Here is a 14,634-nt window from a genome sequence, read left to right as displayed (position 1 = left end):
AATTATGCTTTGTAACTAATGTTATAGTATTCTTAAAAATTATCTAGTTATTTAATGAATATTTATTAATGAGCTCAATTTGCAGCTGTCCAAGATTTTAAATTACCTAAACATTTGGAAATTATCTTCAAACTTACATGGTACAAAAAATTACTGTTTAAATAAAGTTTGTCAGAGTAATGATTCAATTTGGTTAAAACCAGATTTAAAATTTTCATAATCATATTTTATAAGAAATAATGCTAACTCGTTTGATCAGTAAGCATGTTTAGAAAGAACATACTCAAGTAGAATAAAAATGTGTACTCACATTATACTGATAACACTGATAACTCAGATAAAATACATTTCTTTATATTAAACTAAAATTATTAAACTAGTTTTACTTGCTGAAGTTTTACCTAAGTGTGTGAATATGAATTCTTAAAATGTTTCTGAGTTTCTATAAGAATACCTCTTTTTCACATTGAAATGATTTAAGATTCAATTTCTTTAATTTCTGAAATATTGGGGATGGCCAATTATATAAATACTTATTTATCTTTTAGCCAAGCACACTAGAGCTCCTCTAACATAAGGGATTTCAAATTTAATTGATTAGTGCTATCCAGAGATAGGAAAATATGACATAGTCACATAATTAGAGGGAAAAACTTTCCTGAATTACAGAAGGAAAAAGTCCTAAACATACAGACAGATACAGAGCTTATAGTTCTAATTCTAAAATTTCAGTCATGAGTCATGAGTCAAGCATAAACAAATGCAAGTTTAAAAGACCTGTCTCTTCTCAGTGGGCATGCATTCTTAATTTATTTAAACTCAAAATAGACAACCAGAAAAGAACAACAAACTAGATTGGCTGTCCCCTTTATCCAACAGAGGTAAAATCTCTATAAATCATGAATTTCTTTATAGAGAAATCAACAGACAGTTGATCCAAGTAGAAAAGGGAGTCATCTGGGAACCTTATGGGAGTCATGAGGAAAGAGGAAGTTGAGTGTGACCTCAGAATCTAGAGGGCAGCGTGATCCTTTCGAATTAGCCGTTTTCCAGAACAAGAAAGGATATGGGAGCTTTCTTAACCGTTGTTGCTTTCCAGAAGCACAGGTTCAGCATTGTCATAGCTCTTTTAGGCAGATGCTATAACAACCCTCATACTCTAGATGAGGATACTAAGGCATAAAGAGGACTCACACAGCTGCTGAGTGGTAGAGGTAGGAATCAAAGTTTAAAGTCTCACACCAGCAATCATGTCGTTAGCCAATTTATGCACCTGCGCTGGGCCCTACAGCACTTACCACAGGTTAAAGACCTTTTCTCCCTAGTCCATCACTCTTACTCCACAGATGAAAGCTCAGTAAATATTGGTGGGTAAATAAACAAAAGTGGAGAGTGTGAGCCATCAATAGTGAAAGAAAGAAGAGAGTGAGGCAGAAAATGAACACCAGAGTGAAATGGAGGGAAAAAAATAAAAGAGACAAAGTATTTCCTTTTTTCTGCTCCTTGGTGGGACATATTGTTCCTGCCTCCCCAAGATATGAAGGGAAAAAGTCCTCATTTAAACCATTTTTTCCCCAATTCAGTCCCAGGAAATTTTTTTAAAGTTTGATTTATTTAAGTAATCTCTATATCCAATGTGGGGCTTGAACTCATGACCCCAAGATCAAGAGTCATATGCTTTTCTATTTGAGCCAGCCAGGAGCCCTGTCCTGGGAAAATTTTTAATTAGTTAGAGACATACATTAATTACCCCTCAAAATGGAGAATGTAAATAATCTAACATTGTTACTAATAAAAACTAGAGAGCATTGACCAAGCTGGAAGTTTAACCACCCATTTTCCTATCAATAACTATTTTTCTTTCTTGATTTGAGCCTCATTTAAGGCAGACATGTTTTTTTTAATATTTTATTTATGTATTTGAGAGAGAGAGAGAGAAAGAGAGAGGCTGAGTGGCGGGGGAGGGCAGAGGGAGAGGAAGAAGCAGACTCCCAGCTGAGCAGGGAGCTTGATGCAGGGCTCGATCCCAGGACCCTGAGCCACCCAGGTGCCCATAAAGGCAGATATTCTATCATATTTGTCTTTGCGTCTTCATCACTTTTCATAGCCCCTGAGATGTAGTAGATATCCAATAAAATGTTTAATTGAATAGGAAAATAAGACTTTGTGTAATTACCTCTCCTTTTCAAATAAGAGGAAAGGAGAATTAATTCCAGTTAATATGTTGTAAGTACAACCAAAATAGACTGACAAAATGATATGTTTGTTATAACTTCCCAGATAAAGTTTGCAGTGACTTGCAGTTTGGAGTCAGGATATATATTTTATATTATAACCCACACAACACACAAACACACGCACATGTAGACAGAAGTCAAACTGAATAGAGTTGATGAAATAGTCTGATACTATTGATCTCAACTGTTCTCATATTGACAGATTATTGTATACTTAACAGAAATCAGAGATTTCAGCTAAGTTTTGAGAAAACAAACAGGAGAACTATTAAAATATTGGGTTTATTTTTATGATTAACACATGTTAATTGAAAATAAAAAGTTCAAGTAACTGTTCAAATAAGTATTCTTATTTATTGTTGATATAGTGGGATGGCCTGATTATTCCTAAACCTGGCCCTTGTCCAGGCTATATACTGTGGCAGTACCTACCATTAGTCAGTTCCCTCAGATCCCCTCAGAATTAGTTGAAAGTACTTTAAGGTTACTCTTACAGCTTATTTCAGTGTGAAAATGGTTCTCCTAATAAAATAGTTTGCATGTTATTTCTTGTCATAATACTAATAGTAATATTTGTAATGTCCTTTGTTAGCGTTCATAATGGTACTTATAAAGCTTTGGTATACATCATTATGTTTGATTCCTACCATGAGCTTGTGATATAAATAGTTCATTACGACCATTTGTCTTTTCATAAGGAAGTGTGTGTTTGTGTGTGTGTGTGTGTGAGAGAGAGAGAGAGAGAGAGAGAGAGAGGTGGGGTTGGGAGAGAAAGTGCGCCTAAGATCTGTGTCTCACAGTTACTAAGCCTTAGAGACGTGACTCCTAGTTCAATGATCATATTAATATAATAACCTAGTTGGCTTATACTCATACTTCTAAAAAACTTCAAAATTAACAAAACAGCTAGGGATTGTTCTGGCGTAAAAATAAATCTATGACTTGAAGAGATGATGTTATTTGTGACAAACAAAGGCTTAGTTGTTTATACCTGTTGTGGGTAGGGGGCAGTGTGTGTCTTCCATCCGATTTTCTAAAAATTAAAACCAAAACTATATGAAAACCACATATTCTAACCTGTGACATTTTTCCTTATTCCTCTGCGGTCTGAAATATTTCCCAGAAACAATGATATCCTCAGAATTTCTTGGTCAACTGTATCACAGACAATTCTAAATGCCTTATACTCTTTTTTTTAGGAATTATTAACCAATATTTTGATGAGAAAAATTCACCTTTCTGGCTCTTCAGAATTATTAGGAAGTGGCAACCACAACACCAAAGACTGACACTGAAGAATATATTTTGGCAATAATCAGCTTTTGGAATTTAGTTTTTAAATGGATCTTTTGGAATGAGCCGAGGACAAACAGTTGTCTAGCTAATTGAGACAAAGAAAAGGCAGATAAAAGGTGTTCCAAATTCTTTTCCACCATTGGATGAGCAAGGCAGTCATACAGAGGAGACTTTTTCTCCTCATCATGACCTAAGTGCAGTTCTTTTGTAGTGACTAAGTACAGATCTTCCTCACTTTATGTAGGGTTACATCCCAATAAACCCATCGTAAATTGAAGATGAATTTAATACATTTTAATCTACAGAACATTACAGCTTAGCCTAGCTTACCTTAAGGGTACCTTAGAACCCTACTTTAGAACGCTTACATTAGCCTGTAGTTGGGCAGAATCATCTCACACAAAGCCTATTTTTAAATGAAGTGTTGAATATCTCACGTAATTTATGGAATACTGTACTGAAAGTGAAAAACAGAGTGATTGTGCGAACACAGGGTGGTTGTCAGTGCCTGGATTGTTTATCCTTGTGGTTGTGTGGCTGACTGGGAGCTATGGCTCCCTGACGCTGACCAGCATCATGAGAGAGGGTCAGGTTGCATATCACTGGCCCAGGAAAGATCCAAATTCAAAATTCAAAGTAAGGTTTCTACTGAATGTATGTTGTTTTTGCACCATCATAAAGTTAAAAAATTGTAAGTTGAGCCATTGTAAGTTGGAAACTGTCTCTACAGACCTTAAATCATTCAAGCTATCACAGGGTCTTTTCACAAGCACTAGTTTTGAAGCCCAAATAGGTGGACAAAACATTATAATGCGCCTATTCTTCTGGAAAGTGCTTTTGAAGGAGGGTGACTGAATTAGCATGACCAAAGTACTGAGGATCATTCCCTGTGGGTGGTCATGATTCCATACAAGAAGAAAGAGTCTGTACTTACGTGGTGTTTGCAAGAGTTTGTGTATGAGTGTGCACAGACACAATTCAACCTTCTTGAGTTAGAAGACTATTTCTTTCCTAACCGTTTTTTCCTAAATCCTGAAGTTTAGTATTAGTGTCTGTATTTTTATCAGCCAACATGACAATGCTGTTTGGATTATTGAGAAGAGAGCCAGAATCATAATTACATCGTTAAGTACTACTTTTTATGGAATATGCTGAAACAGTTATGATACTAATGACTAAAAGCTTGCCCCTCCCCCCGGTTGCCACAATGTCAATCTATGTTGCATTAGAATCTGTGCTGAATTAGAAGTAAGTTTAGGATAATCTCCAAGAAAATAAGACTCCCTGCTTATGATTATTATCCTTTAATGCTAAAACCCTGTGAAAAATCCCCCCAGAGCCTCAGCAAGTGTAGTGGGGAGGACATTCATGAGGTTTGTTATCTACTTTTGTTCCTTTGGCCCAAGGTCTACATTAAATCAAGTTCAATGGTTTGCTTGCCCTTTTTCTTATGGCGAGGAAAAGCTACAAAAAGAAATCCCATGTAAAGGAGTACCAAGAAAAAGTATGTTTTACTCCCTAAGGCCCTAAAAGAACAGATTTAAGGCAACCACACAAAGCCTGGAGTGAGATGATGAGAGGTATATTCATTGTCAAGCAAGAAAGAAACATCATCCCAGGAAAAATCTAAAGTGGAAAAGAAATCCAAAGACAGAAAGTTATAAAAGATATTCTGTACATATATAAAAGTTCCAAACTCAAGTACATATAATTTTTTCCCACTTGGGGAGGAGTAAAAGCAAAGACACCTGGAGTCTAGTAGTTGAAGGAAGTTCTTTAAAAAAAAAAAAAGCGCTTTTTTGTTTTGTTTTGTTTTTTTGTTTTTTTGGTCTACTTTAATGCTTAATTATTCCCTAGATCCACTGTGTCTTTGCTCTTAGGTATGTATTCTCATTGAAGCAGTTTGATTCACAATAGAATCCTGAAACATTTTAATACTGCCTTCTTGTAAATGTTGCCTTCTAAAAAATGTTTTATATCTTAAAAGTTTGAAATAGCTTTTTAAGTGTGGATATTTGTTCTCAAAGCTTCTGGAACTTTTCTTATAGTAAGTCATCACCTTTTACTCTTTCTTTTGGAAGAATAGTAGCAGACCACTTTACCAATTGGAATTTGAAGGAAATAAAGGGAATATGGAATATACAGGAGTATATGCTTAATACCTGATATTTTACTCAATGAATGATGTTTTCAAGCTGAATACAGTGAAAGGCAAATTTCTAGTTTCATTAAGGCATGAGTATATGGATTCCTTGGTAGAGGGTATCGTCATCATTAGCAATATAATCAAATATTTCTGGCTCTCCGTTTTCCACGAATGTAGTAGAATGGAGCATCTCTACCACTTCAAAGTTAGATGTGATAATATGATTTATTTTTATAAACAGAAATATGAGTGGGAGTAATACATCTTACTTCTTGGCAGAAATTTTGAAGACGGTGTCTTATTTGCCATATTTTCTTGTCCATTCAAAGGTGGTTATGAAATCACCTGTCAAGGTGAAGTTTTTGTCAGCTGAGATCTTGAGTGAGACTGAGACTTTTCTCCATACAATACCACAAATAAATGAAAATGTGAACTATGGACTTTGGGTGATAATGATGTGGCACAGTAGGTTCATTAGTTATAACGAATGTACCAGTCTGGTGAGGGATACTGATAATGCAGAGGTTATGCATGTGTGTGGGGGGGGGGGGCGGTATATGGGAAATCTCTGTACCTTTCCCTCAATTTTGTCATGAACTTTAAATGGGTCTAAAAAAATAAAGTCTTAAAACAAAACAATATAAGTCTTCTCTAGTACCCAGTATCATGTTAAGTTGGTGAAGTTTTTGAAAGTAATTTCTGTAGGACAAAGTACTTGCTTTGGGCACCTGTCTGTGATCAACAATAAACCATGTCAATGATCTTTCAGGTTTTGACTCTACACATCCCGTAATAGAGACAGAAGTGTGTAAAAGAGTAACAGACAACCTAGCTAATAATGAGTTTTTTGTTGATGGGACCAGCCTTGCTCCTGACATAGGTCCTTTGTTTTTGCACTTCACTCTTCTTGGAATGTATTTCTGCCAGATCTTTGCATGGCTGACTCTTCATCATTCATATATCTGTGCACATGTCACCCTTGAGAGCAGATTTGTTGACAACCTTATCAAAAATAGTTCCCTGTCCCATCACTGTCTATCATATAACATCTTTTATTTTCTTCACAGCTCTTAAACCATCTAAGATATTTCTACATGTGCTTGTTTATTGGTTTATTGGCTGTAAGATGCCAATAAAGTAGAGGCTCCATGATTACAAATATGCTGTCTATCAGGTTCATTACTGTATTCCCAGCTCAAAGAACAGTGATTGGTATAAAACAGGTTGTGATACGATTTTGTGTTTGAATAGGTAATTAGGACCCCAGTTATAATACACAGGAGGGAATTGCCTTGATAGTGGGGAAACATTATCCTTAGTCTAAAGGTTCCTGTGGTCCTGCCTAACAAGATGATGAAAAAACTTAAACTTCTTCCAAATAACTGTGTTCCAGAAGAAATGTCAGAACAGAAAAAAAAAAAAAAAAAAAAAAAAACCAACAAGATAAAATTAACAAAACAAAAAAAGTCAATGAGATAAAATTAAAAATTCCTGACATACCATCAAAATACTAGGTAAGTATGGAAACAGTAATCCACAGCCTATAGTGAGGGGGAAACTCAATCAACTGAAACCAGTCTGAATTAGAAATAATTCAGCTGGGAGACTAAGTGGATAGGATATTAAGATATATTTTTGAATTCCATTTTCTATTTTTTAATTAAAAATAAACATGTTGAGGAGAAGCCATTGAAGATATAAAAATGACCCAAAATGAACTTCCACAAATGAAAACTAATAATATCTGAGATAAAAGAATGTACTACATGAGATTAATAGCATATCTGATGCTACAGAAGAAAATCTTAGTGTACTTGCAGACTTAGCAATAAAAACTATCTAAGTGAAACAAAAAAACCCTGAAAGATGAAGAAAAACAGGGTGTTGGTGAGACATGGGACAACATCAAGTGGCAAGCTACCTAATATTTATGTAAATTGGAATCATTAAAAGGGGTGGGGACAGAAAAACTATATGAAGAAATAATGCCTAATAATTTTCCCAGTTTTGATGAAAATAGGAAAGTCACAGATTCAAGAAGCTTAGTGAAACCTAAGCAGGAGAAATCTGAAGAAAACCACAACAAACTACATCATAGTCAAATTACTTTAAAAAAAAATCTATATCTATATATCTATATCTATCTATATCATCTATATCTATATCTATATAGATATATCTAAATGTAGCCAGAGTAAAAAGGACCATTATGTACAAAGGGACAATAACAGTAGACTTGTTTTGAAACAATGAAGGCAATAAAACAATGGACCAAAATTTTTTTAAAGATTTTAATTATTTTATAGAGAGGGAGAGAGAGGAGGGGAGGGAGAGGGACAAGCAGACTCTGTGCTAAACATGGAACCTGAGGCAGGGCTCCCTCTTATGATCCCTGAGATCATGACCTGAGCCAAAATCAAGAGTCCAACACCTAACTAGCTAAGCCACCCAGGTGCCCCTCAAATAGCTTTTAGACATACAAAAGCTAAAATAATTCATCACCAGTGGCTCCAAGATATGTCAAAGACGTCCTTCCAGCAGGACAATGATACCAGTTGGAAATGTGTAACTGCACATCTGAGAGCACTGGTGAGAATGGTAATTATGATAATTATGAATGTTTTTATTTTAAAATTTTGAAGTCATATTACAAGATCAACTGACTTTAAAGAAATATAATATCAATTTATTGTTGGGTTTATAACAAAGGTGAAAGTAAATGTATGACAGTAATAGTGCAAAGTCCAGAAGAGGGAAAAGTAATGTATGTTGTTATATATCTGTAGTATATATGAAGTGGGAGAATAGTCCTTCGTGGTAGGCTCTAACTTAAAGGTATATAGTGTCAATTTGAAAGCAACTTATCCCCAAAAAGAAAAAGGAAAAAAGAAAACAAGTTTAGAAAATAAACTAAGTGAGATAAAATGAAAGTATTAAAAATATTAAATCCAAAAAAGTTAGACAAATAAGTAAATGGGAAGAAAGAACAGATGAAATATGTAAAGCAGAGGTGGCAAGATAGATTTTAACCAGACCTTATCAGTAATTCCAATAAATTTAAATGGTTAAACCATCCCTAATTAAAAGACAAATATTGTCAGATTAGGTGAAAAAGCAAGACACAAGTATATCTCGCCTAGAAGAAACCTGCATTAAATATAAAGACACGACTAGGTTAAATGTGAAAGGATGGAAAAAGACACACACTGCTAACACTAGTCCAAAAAGCTGAAGTAGCTATATTAATGCCAGACAAAATATACTTTATAAAAAAAAAAAAAATACCAGGGATAAAGAGGGTCGTTGCGTAGAGATAAAGGGTTAATCCATCAGATGATATATTAAATCTTCAACATTTATGTACCTGGGACAGAGCTTCAAAATGCACAAAGCAAAAACAGATACAATTGATAAATCCACCATTACAGTGAAGAATTTCAATAGTAGAATAAGTAGACAGAAAATCACTAAGAGTATAGACAAACTGAGTAACATTATCAAACAACTTGTCCTAATTGACATTTACAGAACGCTTTACCCGAACAGCGGCAGAATGTGCACGGTTTTTAGGAGCACGCAAACATTTACCAAACGAGGCCATAAAACACGTTCATAAATTTAACAGGATTCAAATAGAACAAAAAATGTTCTCTGATCACAATGGAATTAATATTAGAAATCAATAACAGAAAGATATCTAGAAAACCCCCCAATATTTGTAAATTAAGTAATACACATAAATAAACCATGAGTTAAAAACCATTTTGAGCCAAGGAAAAATGAAACACATATTAAATTTTGTAGAATGCAGCCTAAGAAGTTTTTAGAGGCAAATGTATTCCAGTAAAAGCTTGTGTTAGAAAATAATTATCTCAAATCAGTGGCCTAAGCTTCTATTTTAAGTAGAAAAACAAGAGCAAAGGAAACCCAAAGGAAATAGAAGATAAGGAATATAGAGCAGAAATCAGTGAAATTAAAAACAGAGATAGAAAATCAGTTGAACAAAGAGCTGGCTCATTGAGTAGATCAATAAAATCGATAAACTTCTAGCCAGACTGATTAAAAAAGCGAATGCATGAATTTCCAATATGAGGAATGAGAGAGGGCAGATCACTATAGATCCAGATGTTAAAAGGATAAAGGAATTATTATGAATTAGTAAATAGCTAATATACAGGAGTAGCTTAATTAAACCACAATTAGCAGTCAATATATACACAGGCTATTGTTAATTTATTTAAGGCTAAAGTTGAAAGGAAGAGCCATGATTAGGGATGTAATATATTATGTTCCTGAGTTGTTACATCCAGCATATTTTTGTTAATAACAACAACAAAAAATTATCCTGTTCCTGGGATTTGAAGGGAGCTGTGTTAAACTCTATCCAGGGAACAAAAAGACAAAAAGAGGTTCTTTGAAGATGCATGTTATGTATGTAAAATAACAAAGCATAAAGTGTTCAGTGATATGGATTAAATAACTCCTTTTTAGATTGAGGAGAGGGAGTAATTATAAAGGTCCAGGCAGATCTCTTGGAGAAATTGACCCAAATAGCTCAGCATTTATGCTAGATTTACCTAAGCTTGCTATTTCTGGGTGTAAATAAGAAGGCTAAATAATTTGAGAAACATAATAATATCCAAACCTTAATAACTGGTTGAAACACTTTAAATAAAAGATCCAGGCTAATTTCAAGATGTAATTAATAAGAAACGAAAGAGTTAAAAGAGATGGAATAATAGGATGTAATCTTTTCGGCTAATAAACTAATTCAGAACACTTGGATTACAGACAAAAAAAATTTCCAATAAGCCAAGGAGGGAACAGGTACTCGATTAAGTTCCTGTTCTTATGTTATGGCATATGATGTGGGGAACAAACAAAAGCATGGTGATATACTCTAAGTAGACTGTGTTTAAAGGAGAAACAGACATTGAAGCTTTCACATAAGAATTTTTTTTAATAATTTTATTATGTTATGTTAGTCACCATACAGTACATCCTTAGTTTTTGATGTAGTGTTCCATGATTCATTGTTTGCGTATAACACCTAGTGCACCATGCAGTATGTGCCCTCCTTAATACCCATCACCGGCCTATCCCAATCCCCCACCCCCCTTCCCTCTGAAGCCCTCAGTTTGTTTCCCAGAGTCCATAGTCTCTCGTGGTTCATTCCCCCTTCTGTTTACCCCCCCCTTCATTCTTCCCTTCCTTCTCCTACTGATCTCCCTGCTATTTCTTATGTTTCATAAATGAGTAATATTCCATTGTATATATGGACCACATCTTCTTAATCCAGTCATCTGAGCATCTCGGCTCCTTCCACAGTTTAGCTATGGTGGACAATGCTGCTATGAACATTGGGGTGCATATGGCCCTTCTCTTCACTACATCTGTATCTTTGGGGTAAATACCCAGTAGTGCAATGGCTGGATCATAGGGTAGCTCTATTTTTAACTTTTTAAGGGACCTCCACACTGTTTTCCGAAGTGGCTGTACCAACTTGCATTCCCACCAACAGTGTAAGAGGGATCCCCTTTCTCCACATCCTCTCCAACATTTGTTGTTTCTTGCCTTGTCAATTTTTGCCATTCTAACTGGCGTAAGGTGGTATCTCAGTGTGGTTTTGATTTGAATTTCCCTGATGACTAATGATTTTGAACATTTTTTCATGTGTCTGTTAGCCATTTCACATAAGAATTCTAAGAGGAATTTGCTCATAGTGATGCTGGTGGGATTCTTTCATACTCAGTATTGAGTCCCAAGAAATAAAACATATCCAAATTAAAGTCATACATTTATCTCCTGTGTGTGGTAGTTGTTAACTCACGATCCCAGACCAATTCTGGGAATTTAGAATTTTCTGATTTAGGTGCATTTCCTCCCCTTTAATCCAAACATACTGTTCAAAAGGCCCAGATGACCCGGGGCACTTCTTAAAAGTTGAAGTATTCTAATACTAACATCTTCTGGGAGAGAAGTCCATTCTGGCAGTGTCAGGGGAAGGGCTCACAGGTGCCCTGCTGACCTGCAGTTCCTGCATCCTTCTTGTCAGTTTCCTGTAATCTACCACCTTTCAGGTTAGAATGGGGATGATTGCTGATACTAGGCTTTCTCAGAGTGAGGGAGGAGCAAATTTAATTTAATTAATTTATTTTTTTTAAGATTTTATTTATTTGAGAGAGAGAGTGGGGGGAGCACAACAAGGGGGAACAGCAGAGGGAGAGGGAGAGGGAGAAGCAGGCTCTCCTGATGTGGGGCTCAATCCCAGGACCCTGGGATCATGACCTGAGCCAAAGGCAGATGCTTAACTGACTGAGTCACCCAGGTGCCCCAGAACAAATTTAATTTTAAACAGAACAACTTTAGCATAACTGTCCAAGCCACTCTAGATTCTCAGGATGCTGGATGAACAACAATGGGCACACAGTGAGCTGTTTAATTTTATAACTCCCTCATTTGTGATCTGACACATTTCTTCAAGAGACCCAGGAAAATGTGCCTGTAACTGATGCCCTGTGGTTGTTGGAGGAGGTCATGGAAAGGGCGTGACCTCCAGTTGACCCGAGAGCTGAATCCAGGCAATCTGAGGCTCCCCACCCCTCCCCCGTCCTTGGAATATACCGTGGCCCGTGGTCCTCACAGCTGTAGCCAGCTGAAAGACGTAGCCTTGAGACGTGAGAGCACCTGCTTTGTACAGGCATCTGAACCCAATGAAGGCCTCTATATAATGTTTATGACTCTGGCTAGCAGGCGTGCAGATCTACTCTTCTTGTGGCGGAGGAGATGAGCCCGGTAAGTTCCCCTGTTTGTGAAAACTGCCCCCTACCATGTTGGAGTGGCCTGCCTCTGTTCTCTGGTCTCCTTTCCCTCTGTGTTCGTGTTTGGGGGCCAGTTTGAGGTTTCACCGGGGGCAACTCCCGTGGTTTCCAAAGAGCAGAGGTTGCATTCTTGGTATTTGTTTTCCACGGCAAAGTGTTTATTGAATACGTAACAATTGTCTGATGAAGTTTGATATCTAGACACCCATTTAAGAACAGTGATCTGAGTTGCAATGATAATCTGATGTGATTGGTTGTGGAATTGCTGATTTAGGAACTCTCCTTGTTTCCTGGCGTCTTTGCTTGCATCCTTAAGCATTTTCATGTTGGTGCTTGTGGTCCTGTTGGCTTCATACATAGCAAGTCTTGATGGGGAAGCACTAAGCCGTTATCAGATTTTTTTTTTCCTAAATACGCTATTCTGGTCAAAGTGATCTGAGACCATTATTCAAGGAAGCAATGTCTCTGTTTTCATGAGTCTTGGAGCATGTGGATAATTGCAAAAATGTATTCGTGTGCAAAATAAACTTTAAAAAGTGGTCCAGAGTTACTCAGCTGTAGGTTTACAAAAACTAGATCAAAATAACTATTTATAAAAATAAATGTATAAACCAATATCTCCATGTCAAAAGAACTGATTAAAGGGTTCTACTTCTCTGGACTCTGGGAAACAAACAGGGTTTTAGAGGGGAGGGGGATGGGGGGATGGGCTAGCCCCGTGAAGGGTATTAAGGAGGGCACGAATTGCATGGAGCACTGGGTGTTATACGCAAACAATGAATCATGGAACACTACATCAAAAACTAATGATATACTGTATGGTAACTAACATAAATAAAAATAAATAAATAAATAAATGGTTCTACTTGTTTTATCCGTGGCTAACAGAGACAGAGCTAATATGGTAAGAAACAGACATCTACTTGATTTATAAGACCCGTGCAATACTTCTAGATCACTTATTATGTGTCAGGAAATATGCCAAGCCCATAATAAATATTAATTCATTCCAGTCCCCACAATAATCCTATTAGGTATGGAATAATGTCCTGCTTGCAAGTGAAAGGAAAAATGAGGAGAACGGGAGGGAAAGGAAGGGAGACACTGTGGAGACTAACCAGTTGCCTGCTATAACAAAGGACTAAAATTTGAACCCAGTTCCGCCTGGACTCCAGTGATTAAACTTTTAAAACCATCTTTTATTAGCATCTGGGCTAATTAAGGCTGGGATTTGGTGGGCAATAATTAATTAAATTAAATAAAGCCTGAGATGATATGCTAGGTTTTTAAAGCCTTTCACACACTGTAATATATGTGGAATTGTTGATCAATCACAATTCTTTGCGTATTTTGTCTGTATGCTGTGTTTATTAATAATGTTCAACTCCCAAGCATGAATAATTCCTTTAAAATGCCTTTAATAAGATATAATCAAGATGAAACAGAATTGTTTTTAGATGGAAACTTTAAATATTTTGTATTGATTTTCATTACCAAATTTTTTCCCACCGATCTGTGTTGAAGTTTAATCTAGTAGTTCTGTTACAAACAAAATTTTTAAATGCTACCTTTTATAGAAAAAAAAATCATAACTCCTAGAAATGTTAGAGGCAAATCTAATGTTAGTGGCATAGTATACATATATTTTTTTTCTCATATCTGTAACAGATAACCTGGAGTTTGTAAAAGAGTGACTTAAGAGTGATATTTGGGGGAAATGCAAGTTGCCCTCCAAGTTCTTACTTTCACCTTTAAATTTTATAAAAATTTAGTATTTCAGATTAATTTTATAAATTTGATTAAAATCTGTTAGATTAAATGTTTGCAGTTGATGGTAGAATTCTTTTACCTATGTCCTCTTTTGTGACATCTGCTGACAATTCCTGGTATTGCAGTGCTCCATAATTCATCCTTATCTCCCTTCTCCAACTGTCCAAGACTTACATATTCAGATAATACCAATTTAATTCACCTTAAGGAACTAAGTGGGTATCCTTGACTAAAGAAGAGTTATTATAATATGAGACCCAATTCTAGAAGAGAAATGAGCACTCCAGAGGCTGAGGAATTATTCACTTAACACATTCACGTATTTTCTCCTCATCGTTTGGCACTAAAAGAGATATCCTACATT

Source organism: Ursus arctos, unplaced genomic scaffold (assembly GCF_023065955.2).
Source record: "Ursus arctos isolate Adak ecotype North America unplaced genomic scaffold, UrsArc2.0 scaffold_23, whole genome shotgun sequence".
Classification (NCBI taxonomy): Eukaryota; Metazoa; Chordata; class Mammalia; order Carnivora; family Ursidae; genus Ursus; species Ursus arctos.
This window is presented reverse-complemented; position numbering follows the sequence as displayed.